The 14,736-nt window shown below is 41.5% G+C and overlaps 1 protein-coding gene across 3 annotated transcripts in view; it reads right to left on the bottom strand.

Annotated features, from left to right (window-relative positions):
* Nucleotides 1-14,736, bottom strand: part of plxnb2b (plexin b2b) — a 142,783-nt gene that overhangs the window by 61,140 nt on the left and 66,907 nt on the right. The window contains exon 1 of one of the 3 annotated variants that reach the window (XM_026175358.1): nucleotides 3,137-3,250. The exons of the other annotated variants lie outside the window; for them this stretch is intronic. The gene's annotated coding sequence lies outside the window, so the exon portion shown is untranslated. Of the gene's footprint in view, nucleotides 1-3,136; nucleotides 3,251-14,736 lie in introns of those variants that run through there. 3 annotated transcript variants of the gene reach the window in all.

The following is a 14,736-nucleotide window of genomic DNA, read 5'->3' as shown; positions in this document are numbered from 1 at the left end:
CCCCCCCCCATTTACTGCCTCAAACTATCCACCCCCCCTTAACCCATTTCATTACATAAATGTATTGTGCCCTTTTCAATTCATAGTCTTAAATATTTCCATTAAAATGGGAATGGTGCAATAAAATCCCTCTCTCTGCTTATTCAGGACAGAAATGTGTGCGGCAGCTTTTTTTACAGCTTTAATTAAGGAGGGGCGGTAAGTGTTATGCCAAGATTTAACTGAGAGGAAAAGACCAAAAAAACAGAAAAGAAATCTTGAGTTTACGTGCACAGTACAGAGTGGACAAAATAAAGGGTATATTATGTAAACTATTATTTCAGCTCTAAAGTAACACAACTTCAATTTCAAAGGACATATCCATCGGCAATTACAAGCCCGTGTCAGCTTTAAGCGGCAGGACAATAACGCTTGTGCTTGAGTTTTCAGGGAAGCTTCACAGAAACTGCACGAGTTGCAAAACAGCCTCACAGCCTCAAAATGTTGACATCAAAAGCAAAACAGAGACAACTTTCACTGACAAAGTGAGGTGGAAAACTGCAAAAATGTCCACAGAGAAAAACTAAAAGGAAAAAATGGTATTAAAGGAAAAAAAATCACCATAGGATGAAATCAGCAGCTCTGTGATCTGTAAACAAAAACTGTACTCTGAGCAAATTTAGGGTGACATTGTATGTAGTATGTAAGTTGGTATACAAATTTTATCATATAAAGGTGCCATCTGACTATTATTATGTTTTGACTAGACAGATTCAGGTAGTCTAACAAGCTACATGACCTTTAATGTGCATTTTTTCTGCTTAAGAACATACCTGTCAAAAACACTGTCAGCACACTCCTGTACATACAATTACACCTACTGCATATCTGCACACCTACAGAATGAAATTAAACAGCTGTTTGTATACTGCCACAATGTACAATTCCCACTTTTTAATGGATTGTCTACAGACATGTTGTAGATAGATGACTCTGTGTCTTTCACTAAAAACTATAATATCCCCTTTACTATCAATTTACCCTGATATGACATACCACACAGAAAAAAAGTGGATTATGTCAGTAGTATCCTGTGACAAAAAAAAATTACTTGATTTCTTTTAACTCCCAATAAAACTTTCTCAGACCACAAATTCAAGGACAATCATCTCTGGACACTCATTTAGGTTTCAGAAAACTCCAGAATCACTTACAACTGCAACTTCAAAGGGTGCTTTTCCTATTCATGCAAATCCTATGGCCAGTCCCTGATCAGACAAAAAAATGTGTCACACAAATTTCCCTCAGATGTTGCATTGTGGGTCAGTGCAAACGAATTTCTTAACATATTTCAAAAGAGCCTGTTCTCTCCTAAGATGTCTCCTTCTGTCACTCTGTCACTTTTTATCCTTTTTTTTCATGGGCTTAATCCTTAACGCTGGAATTAAAGAGGCTTCAAAGAGCTGAGCAGATACAGACGCCTGGTGGGGGTGGCACAGGTGGAATGAGGCCCATTTCTCCCCAGACCAACCCACCTCTTTTTTCAACATGTCTGCTGTGAGAGAACATGACAACTGGGCATATCATCCAACACGCGGCTATTCTGAATAAATAAAAGCCTGCTAAATTTAGAGGCTGCGTGCTGCATCAGCCTGCAGCTAATGAAGCCTCCAATGGCCTGGAATAAATAATAATGAAACACATCATGCACTAATGAAGCTGGCACATCTGAAAAATATGATCTGGTGAAAGTCAATTTTCAAATTCAAACAGCCTGAAGCCAGCACTGAATTGACCTTAAATTAGGCATTTCACCTCATTCCTTTTCACGTGATTGTTTGTGGTTACGGAAAGAAAAAAAATCTTTGAGCTTTAGAACTTCTTTAACTCTTCACACAAATGCTTAAATGGGCCAATTCTGGTCTTTAGCAGTTTTTACAATTATGTAAGTACAGCTTCAGGTTAACTACGAAACATATTATAATGTGTTATTTATTTAACAAGAATAAATAATGACACAGTCTAGAGTGTTGTGTTGTGTCTCAACACACAGGCTATTTTTCTGACAGGTAAAGTTTAGCTGAAACAGCAAATTTATAACAGAATGGCTGAAAAAGAAAAAAATTAAATTACGAAAACCTGATTGCTGTGTTGGGGCCTTAAGAGAGCTGTGCATAAATGAATGCCCACAACTGAAGCAACGTTTTAGAAGCTTCTCTACTTTTAGAAGACTAGTGGGAAAAGATTCCTTCATAGTGATGTGACAGAGTCATACAGAAAATGATTACTTTGGGTCATTCGTGCTAAAGTCTTTTCTAAAAGCTACTGAACCATGGGGTGCACTTTTTTCATGACTGTTTATAGTAGGTTGTATTTACTTTAAACACATGTAAAACTGTATCATTCTTCTTAACTATGCATATATTTACAAAGCTTGTAGAAACCTTGAGATGAAAAATTAATTCAGTCCCACCACAGGGTAGTCACCTCACTGTCACTCAGCAGTTTAACAGGTAGTTTGCACCTAGTTAAAACTAATGCTGTCTGTTACAGCGGTGCTTGAAAATTCTTCATGAATAAATCATTCAGAGAGGTTATAATGTTCAGTTTTAGTATTCAGTTTTCATTCTTTTGGATTTGCTGATTTGTGTTGTTCTTGAATTTTAACACATTATAAAGAAAAATGCTGCAGTTATCCACCCTCTGATCTAAAAAAAAAGAATGGCATTGTAGCACAAATGTAGTAATTTTAATGCAAATGCTGTGAAAATATGAGCTACCAGTAGGTCTTGGGGCAGATCTCCAGAGAGCAATTTCTAGCACTCGGTATGTAAAACTAAGTGAAAATGAAACAAGGCAACAACAGAAAACTAAAGGAGCGGTGCAAATAATGCTTTTTTCCATTGTGGAAGAAAGTAGGAAGTACACATTTTGTTATTTGTTATAAATGAGATGTACAAACCTCAAATACCTAAACGCTCTGAACATTTTAAGGCTCAACAGTATCTGTAAGTTGTGTTGTCCAGTCCTTACAATATTAACTGGCATAAAGACCTGTGAAAACTGTTTTGTTCTCCTCAGACAAACTATATCAGTAGTGTTGTCAATAAACCGCATTTCCTAAACAGTACTTGTTTAAGCTAAGTTGACTACTCACCTCACCATAACGACACCAAACTGAAGATTCAGCTCAGAGTTGAATGAGCCATACGAACACGATGTGCTACACCGCTCTGATATGTAGTCTCCAATTCAAATGTACTCCTTCGGTTTGAGAGAAGCGAAGTAGGACAGCTAAACTGTTGAGGTATGGCATGCACAGGCTTGCCTGTAGCACATAGGTGTGGCTTTTTTGTTTCCTTGCTTATCATTTCACACATGCGCAAACACACACCTTTTATTGACAAATACAGAACCATTTCTTCCACCCTTCCTCCATAAGGTAGGCCATGTCTGGACAGGAGAAGCAGCTTTCAACAGAGAAAAAAAATGAAGGATATTAAATTGAAAAATGGAAGGTGTGTGCACCCTACACACACACAAATCCACAGGCTTAGAGATACATGTGCAAGCCCCAATACATGAAACCAGCTCAGCTTGAAGTGCTGACGAGGTAATCCTGCTCAGACCACACAAAGACACTCTTCTCTTCAAACTGCCATGCTGTGTTTCTTTGACACAGGGGCACTAAAACCCAGCATGGCAGTCAACACGCCTCTTGGCCAATCCTAAGGAGGAAGTCTGCAAGTGTGTCGTGGTAAGGGAGCAAAAGATCAGGAAGGAGATAGCAGAATTGAAATTCTGGAGAAATATGTCTCTGATGATTAGATTAGATCAGATGCACAAACGGTTACATAACTGCTGACCCGGCAAGTTTTGAAGCGGCATGAGTCCCCTCGCCCTTATTAAAATAGATACAGAAAGGAAACTGATATAATAATTGAAGAAACAGACACCCTACCCAGAAAATCTAACAGGATATCACCCCATACTGCGATCATTCATATTCAGCACTTTCTTTACTGGAGAGCTGCCTTTGACAGCTCTGACACTGATGTGAAACCACTTTCCCTGTTATACACTGATATAAGTGAAGTACGATTAAATTAGCAGCCTGTCCCCAGAGAAGTCGACCCCGGGTAAAGAGAGGTGAACGCGGGGTTAATGCTCTGATTCAAACCTTACCATGTCTCTAACAACATGTAGCATGCTGAAAAAGCATGATAAAATGAGCCCAAGGAGATACAACAACCCAGGTTGAGAGCCATGACAAGGAACTGGAACTGAGGGGTGGATCCTTGTCCTTTATTTTCCTGCCACCACCAAGGAAACCACAGGCAGAACAGAAGCATTGTTAAAAGATGAAACATGAAGCGGGAGAGTGTGGAGAACTCTTTCTCTGCATGTCTTCCATTCCCCCACCACTTCCTTTTTTGACATGCAAAAAGTCTTGTCCCATGCTCGGAGTAAAATTGTTTCACAAGTTGTAAAGGAGGGCTGGTGTGACGATGGTAATCCAATTTCCATATGAACAATTACCCTGCCGTCAGGGCTGGCAGTTCATTTATTTCAATTTGACTGACTGGGAAAACCATGCTCACCAAAAGCAGCCAGCCCAGCCATTGTATTCAGGGAACCAGGCACAGAGGGGGTGGGGTTGATGGGGCTGGTCCATTTTAGCGGGATCCAGCTGCTCTGGCCTAAATTTGCTAACACCTTTAAAGTTGGCCCATGACCCAAGAGTGTGTGTATCACACGTTGCTCTCTTATTAGACCGTATGTGCCCCAATTCTCACATCTCTGGGTTTCTGCCTGTGTGTACGTGTGTGTCTACATGCATCTGTCCTCTTGTGTATGTTTGTCTGTTATGATGTATGACCATGAGTCAGCCGGTGCGAGCATAACCTGCGAGCACACATGCACACAATCCTTTTAGGCCCAGCAGTTTTCCTCATTAGGACTGATAGACTGTTTGTGTGTCTGTTTACCGCTCCGTCACCATTTTCAAGGCTCCTGCTATCTCCCTTCTGCCAGCTGGACACTTGAGCAGCAAGAGCGCAAAACCACAGGCTTGCACACACAAACTACTTGAGCAGAGTACACATTTAAATGTGCTTGTGTTCAGCGACACATACACACACACACTCACTCACTCACTACCAGGCTTCTCTGCCTCATACCGCCCGGCAGCTGACCTCTGTGTCTCTTGTAATCTCTCAATCTCTGTTTGTCTCTCAAACAAACACAGAAATTCAACCTCTTCTGTCTGGCCAACAGCAGCTTGGGCTAATCTCCCAATGCTAACTGGCCTCCCCAACCCCAGCTGGATGCTGCAACTCTCCAGTGGGACAGAGTGGCTGTTTGCAGTGTGGACACAGCTGGCAGATGCGGGAAACTTGATTAAACAGCCTGGCCTGGCAGAGAAAAGGTACTTTCAGGAGCCAGTGCCTCTTCCGACTGCCATTGCGGCCACATCCAGACATTTACTAATGCATACTAACAGCTGTAGGGTGCAGACAAGCATACCCGAACCCAAAACAAATGCAATTTTTGGGAAATAATAAACCTATATTTTAATATTAAAAAGTTTAGCACTGTGTAACATCCTCTATTCTTTTAATTACAGTCTGGAAACATATGGGAACTGAGACCAGTTGCTGGATTTTTGGGAGAGGACTCTTATCCCATTCCTGTCTGATATGGAATTCTCGATACTTGAGTCCTGGGTCGTCTTTTTCGTGTTGTTTGTTTCATGATAGTCCAAATGTTGTCAACTGGTCAAATGTCTGGACTCCAGGAGGGCCAATTCAGCTCCTGGACAGTTCCACTATGTAGCCATGATCTTATAATAGAGACATGTGTCATTCAGCATTGTCTTGCTGAAATATGCAAGGTCAAAAGTCAATGGGTGCTTGTGTTGCTCTAATCTGCTTATACACCTTTCATACACCGTGATGCACAGGCTGCCAGTTCCACTAATGTACCCCCCATACCATCAGAGATGCAGGCTTTTGAGGCATCAAGCTGGATGTTCCCTCTCCGTTTTAGTCTAGAGGACATTACATCCATTTTTTTCCCCAAAAAGACATTAAACTTTCCACTTTGCCTCAATCCATTTTAATTTAGTTTTGTCCCATTGAAGATGTTTCTAGTTCATGTTCATTTATGGTTTCTTCTTTGCGTGACAAAACTTTAGCCTAAAATCGTGGATGGCACAGTGAACTATGTTTGTAGACAATGGTTTCTGGAAGTGTTTCCGAGCCCATGCAGTGATTTCCATGATACAAACGTGCCTGTTTGTAATTCAGTGCTCCCTGGGAGTCCAAAGATCACAGAATTGTTCCACAATTTATAGATGCAGATTTTTGCAAAACATCTGCTCATCTTTACTTCTGAGAAATTCTGCCTCTCTAAGATGCTCTTTTTATACACAATCATGTTACTGACCTGTTGCCAGTTAACCTTATTAGATGCAAAACCTTCCTCCAGATGCTGGTTTTTTTCCCCCACATGGTACATTTTCTCAGTTTACCAGATTGGTGCTTTCTGTGTGAATAATATATGGGGTTGCAAATCATTCCATATTGTTTTTATTTAAACTTTATAAAGCGTCCCAACTGTACTGTATCGTGCATTGTATTTCTACACCCACAGTTGAAACTCTAAAATATTTTCATTATCCGTCAGTCAATTAATATTCTAGTCTTGTTTTTATTGACATAGTTTTGATGAATAATATACCAACAGATCAGAAAACGAGTCCAATGTTTCGTCAGTCTACTACACAAACAATCCACTCACTGTGTCAGCGCTGACCCTCATTTCCTTTTGACTCAACAACTGCTTAGCTGCGGGGAATTTTTTATTTCACCATCTTCTGTCAGAGGCCAGACTCCTTTTTTCAGAACAGGTAATAACTCAGTGTATTGCTCAAGGGCATTTCAGCGCGTCGGAAGCTTGCTCTCACACACAGAAAGTTAAATCCCTGCTTCCGTGGGTTGAAGGGCAGCTTCTCTAATCCGTGCACCACCCTGAGGTGATCCCCTGGTCCAGGACCACAATCACCTTGCACTTACATATAAAGAACAGCTCACACTCACATACTGACACACATACAGTGACAATTAAGAAGTCAGGCAGGCAGACTGACTGCTGGGAAGGAATCCATTACACAGCTTATTGGTTATAATGATTTCACTTCCCCAGCATAAACGCCAATGAGCCATGAAGGTATCTTGTAATGTGGTTTAGTCTCAGTGCCCAGCTTTCGTTTTGTTTCAAGGAGAACACTGATCTTATAGTCTCTGATTTGCTTGCCTTCCCATGTATAGGAACAAGAAACCTGTGTAGTAGTGGACATTAAGATATAACTTTACGGTTGAACGCTAATAAACCCACAATCTAGGACTTATGTCTGTGTGGTGTTAGCACAAATGCTAAAGCCTCATGGTTACCCAGTGAAACATCAAAATGCACTTTATTAAAAGATATGTATATTAAAAAGAAAACTTGTTTATACCATTTATGAATATGCCATTTTCTGTTAACTGGTTGAGACATGGAATTTTTAGGTTTTGTGGTTCTTTTTCCCATCACCATCCCCCAAAAGGGACAACCCACACCACAGGTTAAATACCTGAGACTCTCCACCAACTGCATATTGAACTCCAGGCCTAAAGTAGTCCAGCTGCCTTCTTTTTTCAGCCTCTCAAGACTACACGAACCGTATGACTGCGAATCTACACATACATAATACTGTGAATGCTGGTGCAACTGCTCACTGACTAAATGTCTGGGCATTATCAGACTTATTTCATAAGCGATGAGCAATAGAAGATGTTCCTTACTGATTTTATCTGGTAGCAGACGCCATAGTGAGAAGACAGGCAAACAGCCTTAGTGTAAATGTGTGTGAATTAAACATTCAGTGGTTCAGGAGTGGAAACCAACTCGTGTAAATTAATAGATGATACTCTGAGTTTCAGTTTGAGTCAGAACTGGGATGGAATAATTTAAAAACTCTCCATGTAATGATGCGCCTTTTTATCTAGCCACTCTGCCTTTCACTTTCTCTCCCTGATTTTCCCCCCCTCTACATGTGTACTAATAAAAGGCTGATTAAAAACGCAATAACCCATGCAGGGAGATCAGGGAGATCGGCTTTCTTTGCCCACCCAATTACAGAAACCAGTTTCCTTGCTTACATGACATTAAAGAAATTATGAAAGCTGACAGTGAAGACAAGACATGAGGAATCTTTCCACAAGGCGTTTATGTTTGCCAAGAAATAGTTCAGCTGAGCAGTTTCCACCAAACCACATGAGTGGTTTCTGTTTCTGTGTGTAAGCATTTCAAAAGAAAAAAAGATACAACATGGTAACTTTTGCATTTTAGAAGTGCCAGTAGGTGTATTTCTCCCTCTGGACGAGTTTGATGCAATCTTCTTAACTCACTCTTAGAAAGAAAACAAATGTGTATTCCCAAAAATGCAATCCTTTAAACAGAGACATGGTAGCGTATGAATAGAGCACAAGCTCTAGTAACTTCAGCAAAGAAAGCAGAATGGAAAGGAAGGAGGACAGGAACAGAGGGAGGGCAATCACACACGTTACTGACTGAGTCTCAATAGCCCCTTTGTGCGAGCTGGCAGGTGCCTGTCACTTGTCAGGATGAGTCAGAGTGTGGATGGTGACTTGAGCATTGTGATGGTGGGGATATAAGCGTTGGCTGAGGCCCAGTAAGATTCTAGCTCTTAGTAATGACTAACAGCTATCAGGTAATGGCCCAAAGATTAGCAAGCGCTGTTCAGCATATGGAGAAAAGGTCACGTTTAGAGCTTAAAAGGTAATGGCTAAATTAGCTGCAAGAAATACCTCATAAAATTAAATAGCTTTCAGTGAGAAGGAGTACTTTCCGCTGGTGGTGCAAAAGGAAATAGACTGGGCTACTTTTTAATTAGTCCGAAGAAGGGAACTAATCACAGGAAGGGTAGTCTCTGATAAACTGTGTGTGCCTCGACACAAAACCTCAACTCATAACACAAGGGCACCATCTAACAGCCTCTTTTTCTCACAAATGAAACACACGCACAAACACATTTGCTTGGACTAGTTCTGCTCCTTCTTCTTAGTATGGCGCAGTGATTTGGAAAAAAATTACATGCGATACTTGAGAGACTGCAAGAGCAATTTGATTTGCAATATGATTTAAAAAAAACAAAAAAACAAAAAACAAAAACCAAGCACCAGTTCTAATAGATTTAAAACAGGCCCATCTATCCTTTCACTGACACCTTCTCCACAAGAAACTCCTCCAGCTCATCCAGGGGGACACCGAGCCAGTTCCCGAGCTAGTCAATAGATATAATCTCTCTAGTGTGTCCTGATTCTGCCCAGGCCTCTTTCCGGCAGGACATGGCTCTGGTGCTTAATGAGGTTCGTGAAACACCGTGCTTAGGAGGTGAGGCGTTTCGGGCACCTCATTAAAGATATCATCAAAATATTACTTGCTCTTATCTTTTAATGCAAGAAGGGGAACCACAACACATAAAAAGCTTGCAACATTTATCAGTTTCTTAAATGTGCATATGACAATCACACATACAGCAGCTATTACACAACATGACCGCGTTAAAAAACGTAACTTTACCATTTGTCATATTCATCGTTTCAAATTACAATTTCCGATTTAAAATCAATTTGTCATTGAGATCAACTCCTCAATGCATGCACTTCCACCGAATGTTCTTGATGCTATTGAAACCACTCCACGACACTCATTCCTCAATCCGCCAACCCCTGTAATCTTCATCCATCATCTATCAGAGCTGCTGCAGCCAGAGGGGAGAGAGCTGCTAAGCAGGGCTTGACTAATGGCTAAACAAACACCATTATCAGGCCGCAGTGGCCGAACGCTGAGCTACAGGAGCCCCAGAGCAGCTGAGGCTCTTTAATACTTAATCCCCGCTGCCCTGCTCTGCTAGCTTCTGTTTTAAGCAATGGGCAGCTCTGAAGGTCCACTAATGGTGGAATAAGCACAGAAACATAAGGGACTATGGGCTAGAATAAAAATGAGCGTGACACCTACGCGCACGCACAATCACTTACTGCAAATGTCACAAATAGACTGAGAGGGGGTAAAGACGAGTGTGGCCCACTCGTCTTGGCCAATTCCCTCTCTAAAAAAGGCTCAGGGAGAAGTTAATGAGCCTGTTACTGCCCCACAGCTCCCACGATAAGGCTGCTGATTGCACCACATGTTTGGGGCAAGAGGATGGCGCGTGTATTTGCATGCACAAGTTCATGTGTCTGTCTGTCACCCGACCCAAAACGGTCATCTGCTGATCGTACGTTCAGAAGTAGGGAAAGCACACTTTTGCACACAAACCGCCACACTCTTGAGGCATGATCTATCCCACTCACTCTCACTCGCTTGCCTACATACACCAAGTCACACCCTGACCACACTATCCTCACAAACACACACACACACACACACACGCAAGCACACACGCACACAATCAAGTGTGACTGAGCGAGCAGGCCACTCAATGAGAGTGGGTGATTAGGCCCTCTGAGAGTGGGTCTGACCTTTCCCTGCACATCAAGTCAAGTGCACATGTGTGTTTTTATGAGTCAGTGTCTATAAGCTCTCGGGCCTGCGCCACTTCACATCAAATGTCACCGACTTAAATGAGATGACCACACAGACAGGACAATTGAGGAAAGGAGACACAGAAAGATATGAAGGACAGCTCCACAGGTAGACTGGGATGCTCACTAATTGGAAAGTTGGTGGTTCAGTACCGAGCTCCTCAAGTTTGCATGTCAGAAGGTCCTTCGGCAAGATAATGAACTTCAGAAGTACACCTAATGTATCACTGGTGTGCGAGTATGTGGTAAAAAATGTACCGTAGCTACAGGATACGTAATCTATGACTGGGTGAAGTGGCTAATTATATGAAATTACTTTATGGCAGTTGAAAGAGACCCCCCAAAAAGCACTATATAAATGCAGTCCATTTTTTACATTAAATGAGAGGACAAAAAAAAAAAAAAAAAAACATTTAAAAAAAGAGGGGATTTTTTTTAGGCTGTGAGACAAAGATTAAAAAAAAAAAAAGAGGAATAACTTAAAAAGGAAGGAAGAGAGAAGAACTGAAAGAAAGAGAGTGCCCTGTCACCAATCAATCTGCTGTCTTGGGCTCTTTCTCTACTGCTTCTCATGAGAAGCAGCAAAGCTGAGGTATTTTTATATTCATGGTTAGTTTTGGGAATTTTGCACAGGCCCTTGTGGGTACACAAACCTCCCTCGTTTGACTGTGGTAATGGTTGAGTCTGCACTTCCGTGTTCTCAAAGCTCAGACAGACAGCCAGACGGTCTGAGTCAGGTCTCTGGGGAGGGCATGAGCAGGGGGCAAGTGAGGTTTTGTTTTGCTGAGAGCAGCAGTTAGTTAGCCAAATTATATTTTTATAACTTCTTCTGAATTGTGCTCTAAAGCGCATGTGTGTACACAACAGACTGTGTTCCAGTTTTTTCAGTTTTCTGAGGGGATCATATACAGGTTAACATTGGATCATATATATATATAATTTCTAACTTCGGCAGGACTGTGATAAACTGAACATCTTTGGATTTTTGGCTGTTGGCTAGACAAAGCAATCTACATCACTTTGGGTTCTTAGGCTTCTTAAGTTTTATGGTCCAAACAGTTAATTAAATAATCACTTCTGAATTAATTGAAGAAAGAAAATAATTGTTAGCTGGAGCCACAAATATTACTGCATAACATTCAGTGAGGCAGGAAGTATGAAAGGACAGTTAGAGGTTTCAAGCAAACCCCAAGTTACCCCAACTGATCTGGAAGTAAACAAATATAAAATAATTAACCACATCTTCAGTCCAGTTTATAATTTCCCAACTCAACTTTGACTCACGATAGCAGAGTAAATTTCTTCCTTTGCAGTGAGGAATCATTCATGCTCCAGTACATTATTCACTTTCAATTTTACCTCCCAAATAAGGTGGCTTTGCTAACCGTTTTCAATTTGTCTGGTCCTCTCAATGCTTCTTCCTATTCAGTCTGACAAATTTGACTGATGTCATCATCTACCCAGATCTCAGTAAATGAACTGGTAAGTACAACAGTGTCATACCCAATAGAAATCACATCAACAGCTATGAAAAGACCCAGGTTGTGAATTGCTTGAATCGGTCTTTAATAGCGGGTTAAGGTATTTGATGCTGGTGGGATGACAGAGTCTCAGTCTTGTCTTGCCCTTTTTCTCTCTTCTTTCTCTTCCTGCCATCACAGTTGATCTGAGAGGAGATAGTGATCATCCACTGCTGATGGGCCAGATGATGATGATGATGATGTGTGTGTGTGTGTGTGTGTGTGTGTGTGTGTGTGTGTGTGTGTGTGTGTGTGTGTGTGTGTGGTGCAATGCCCAGGTTAATTAAGTTTGAAATCATAGAGATGATCAGTGCTACTTTCATTCAGAGCCCCCCCCCCCCTCCCGAACACACACACACACCCTCCCGTTGCTGTGTCCCTGCTACTACCAGAGCGTTAAGTCTATCTGAGAAGTAGAGGGGTGTTTGTTTGCCCAACTGTGAGAGAAAGACTGTAATTTTGTATGTGACTCTGAAGGAGAAAGATAAACAATTAAGGAATGGGAGTGAGCTGGTGGTGCTGAAGCAATTAAACAACAAACTAATTAGAAAATATAGGTTTCCTTCTTTTTGTTCACTTGAAACTTCGGTTTAAGGATACGCAGTGTTACAAGCCACTGAGGCACTTTTTGTTTTTGGATACAAATACAGACTTAATTTCAATGGAAAACTCATTTTAATTATTAACCTTTTAACATTAAAGCAATTAGCACATCATTTAAGCCAGTCATACAATAAGAATGCTGAACTCTAAATGCTAAACAACTGCTGCATCCATCCATCAGGATATGGTGGGGTGGTGGGGCTGGAGCCTAGCCCAGGTGCCATAGGGCGAGAGGTGGGATACAACCTGGACAAGTCGCCTGTTTGTCGCAGGGCTAACGCAGACAGCCATTCACACCATCCACTCCTACCCGCAATTTAGAATCACCAGTTAACCTAAACCCCCCTAACTTTGGACTGTGGGTGGACCCTGGAGTACACAGAGAGAATCCAGAGATGGGGAGAACATGCACACTCCAGACAGAAAGGCCCCATTCAGATGGTGGAGTCGAATCCAGTTTGCTGTGAGGCGACAGTGCTAACCCCGTGCCACAATGCTGCCCCTGCTTATCACCCTGAGCACACCAGGTCTCTCAATTGCTGAATGACAGGCTGCATTTTTTTCTGGTTTATATCACTGCAAATTATAAGTATGAGGTTCTGGACTCGTGGTCACACAGTAAATTGAACACATCACATGGGGCAATTGAAAATTTGGATAAACTGGGAGAAACGACAAACAAAACAATCAAATAATTAACTGGATTTTCAGGAGATTAACTGATCATGAAAACAGTGATTTGCATTCCCAGTGGCCTGTTGCGTACACATGCACTTGTATTTCTTTTCACTGCAGATCAATTAGGATCAAATCGCTCTGACAAAAAGTATAATTTTTCATATTTCTACAACAGCGATGTGGCACTAATCCTCTTCCGAGGTTAAGCCAAATTTTTCAAACAGAAACTAAAGAGTGCCAGTGTTTTTATTGTGAATGATTAAAGTGCTCACTAAAAGAAGCTGGACCTTGACCAACTGGAAAGATAATGGATAAGAAACAATATATATTTAATACTTGTGAAATTATTCATTCTGCAACAGTCCGACTCATTAGTTTATCAAATGATATACTTTTACTTGTAAAAGTAACAAATGTAATGCAGTTCCCTTAAAAATTTAACTGTGAATACTGTCAAAGGGTTTAGGGTTTAACATAGAGCTGTTATTGAAGCATTTTTAGTATTTGAGTGATGGTACATTGTTGTATTATTGTTTTTGTTTTTTTACTTAAAGTATTTGTATATGTCTTCCACCGCTGCTGAAGGTTTAGGTGTAATGCGATCCATATCTGTGGTTTCTCACCTGATTATATTTCATTTTGGAATCTTTTTCTTCATGATTAATTGCTCAGACCTCGTGTGATTGCCATTTCTAATCAAATGCAGAGGCACAAAGGTCAGAGGGAATTAGTCCCCCACAGTCTAAAAATAAGCTGCTTTAATCAACTTGCAGATGGCCTGATAAGCAGCAAGGTGGCATTATGGGCCAGTCGTGTGGCGTAGCTGAGGCATGTCAGCGATAACATCTGCACCTCATCTCTAAAGGTGTCACTGCGTCTTTCATGTCAGGTGAGAGCGCTGACATTCTGTCACATCCAGACAGTGTGTGGGTGTGGGGGGTCCTTGCAGGTTTCTGCTAGCGGGGGGCTAACAAAGATGCATACAGCAGCCTCACATAAAAAGGTACAGACACCTCTGCACACGTGCTCGGATGCACCGGCCATGACAAGTGTTGGGCATGAGATAGCACTGATGTCTGCCAGTGGAAGCCTGCATTTCAGACTCGTTATCTCCTGAGCCTTCTGCCGATAATTACAGCCGTCCCTTCTTTCAGACTCGGTCACACCAAAGCTGCCAGTCTGCGCAGCTCAAGCCAGAGGAATTATCACCCAGGCCATCGCGAGAGGGAGCACAGCAAGGTCAGGCCCCGTGTTCAATTTCACTTTTGATTCCAGTCCACCTTTCTTTCTCCTCTACCACTTAT

Source organism: Astatotilapia calliptera, chromosome 7, assembly GCF_900246225.1.
Source record: "Astatotilapia calliptera chromosome 7, fAstCal1.2, whole genome shotgun sequence".
NCBI classification, from domain to species: domain Eukaryota; kingdom Metazoa; phylum Chordata; class Actinopteri; order Cichliformes; family Cichlidae; genus Astatotilapia; species Astatotilapia calliptera.
This window is presented reverse-complemented; position numbering and strand designations above follow the sequence as displayed.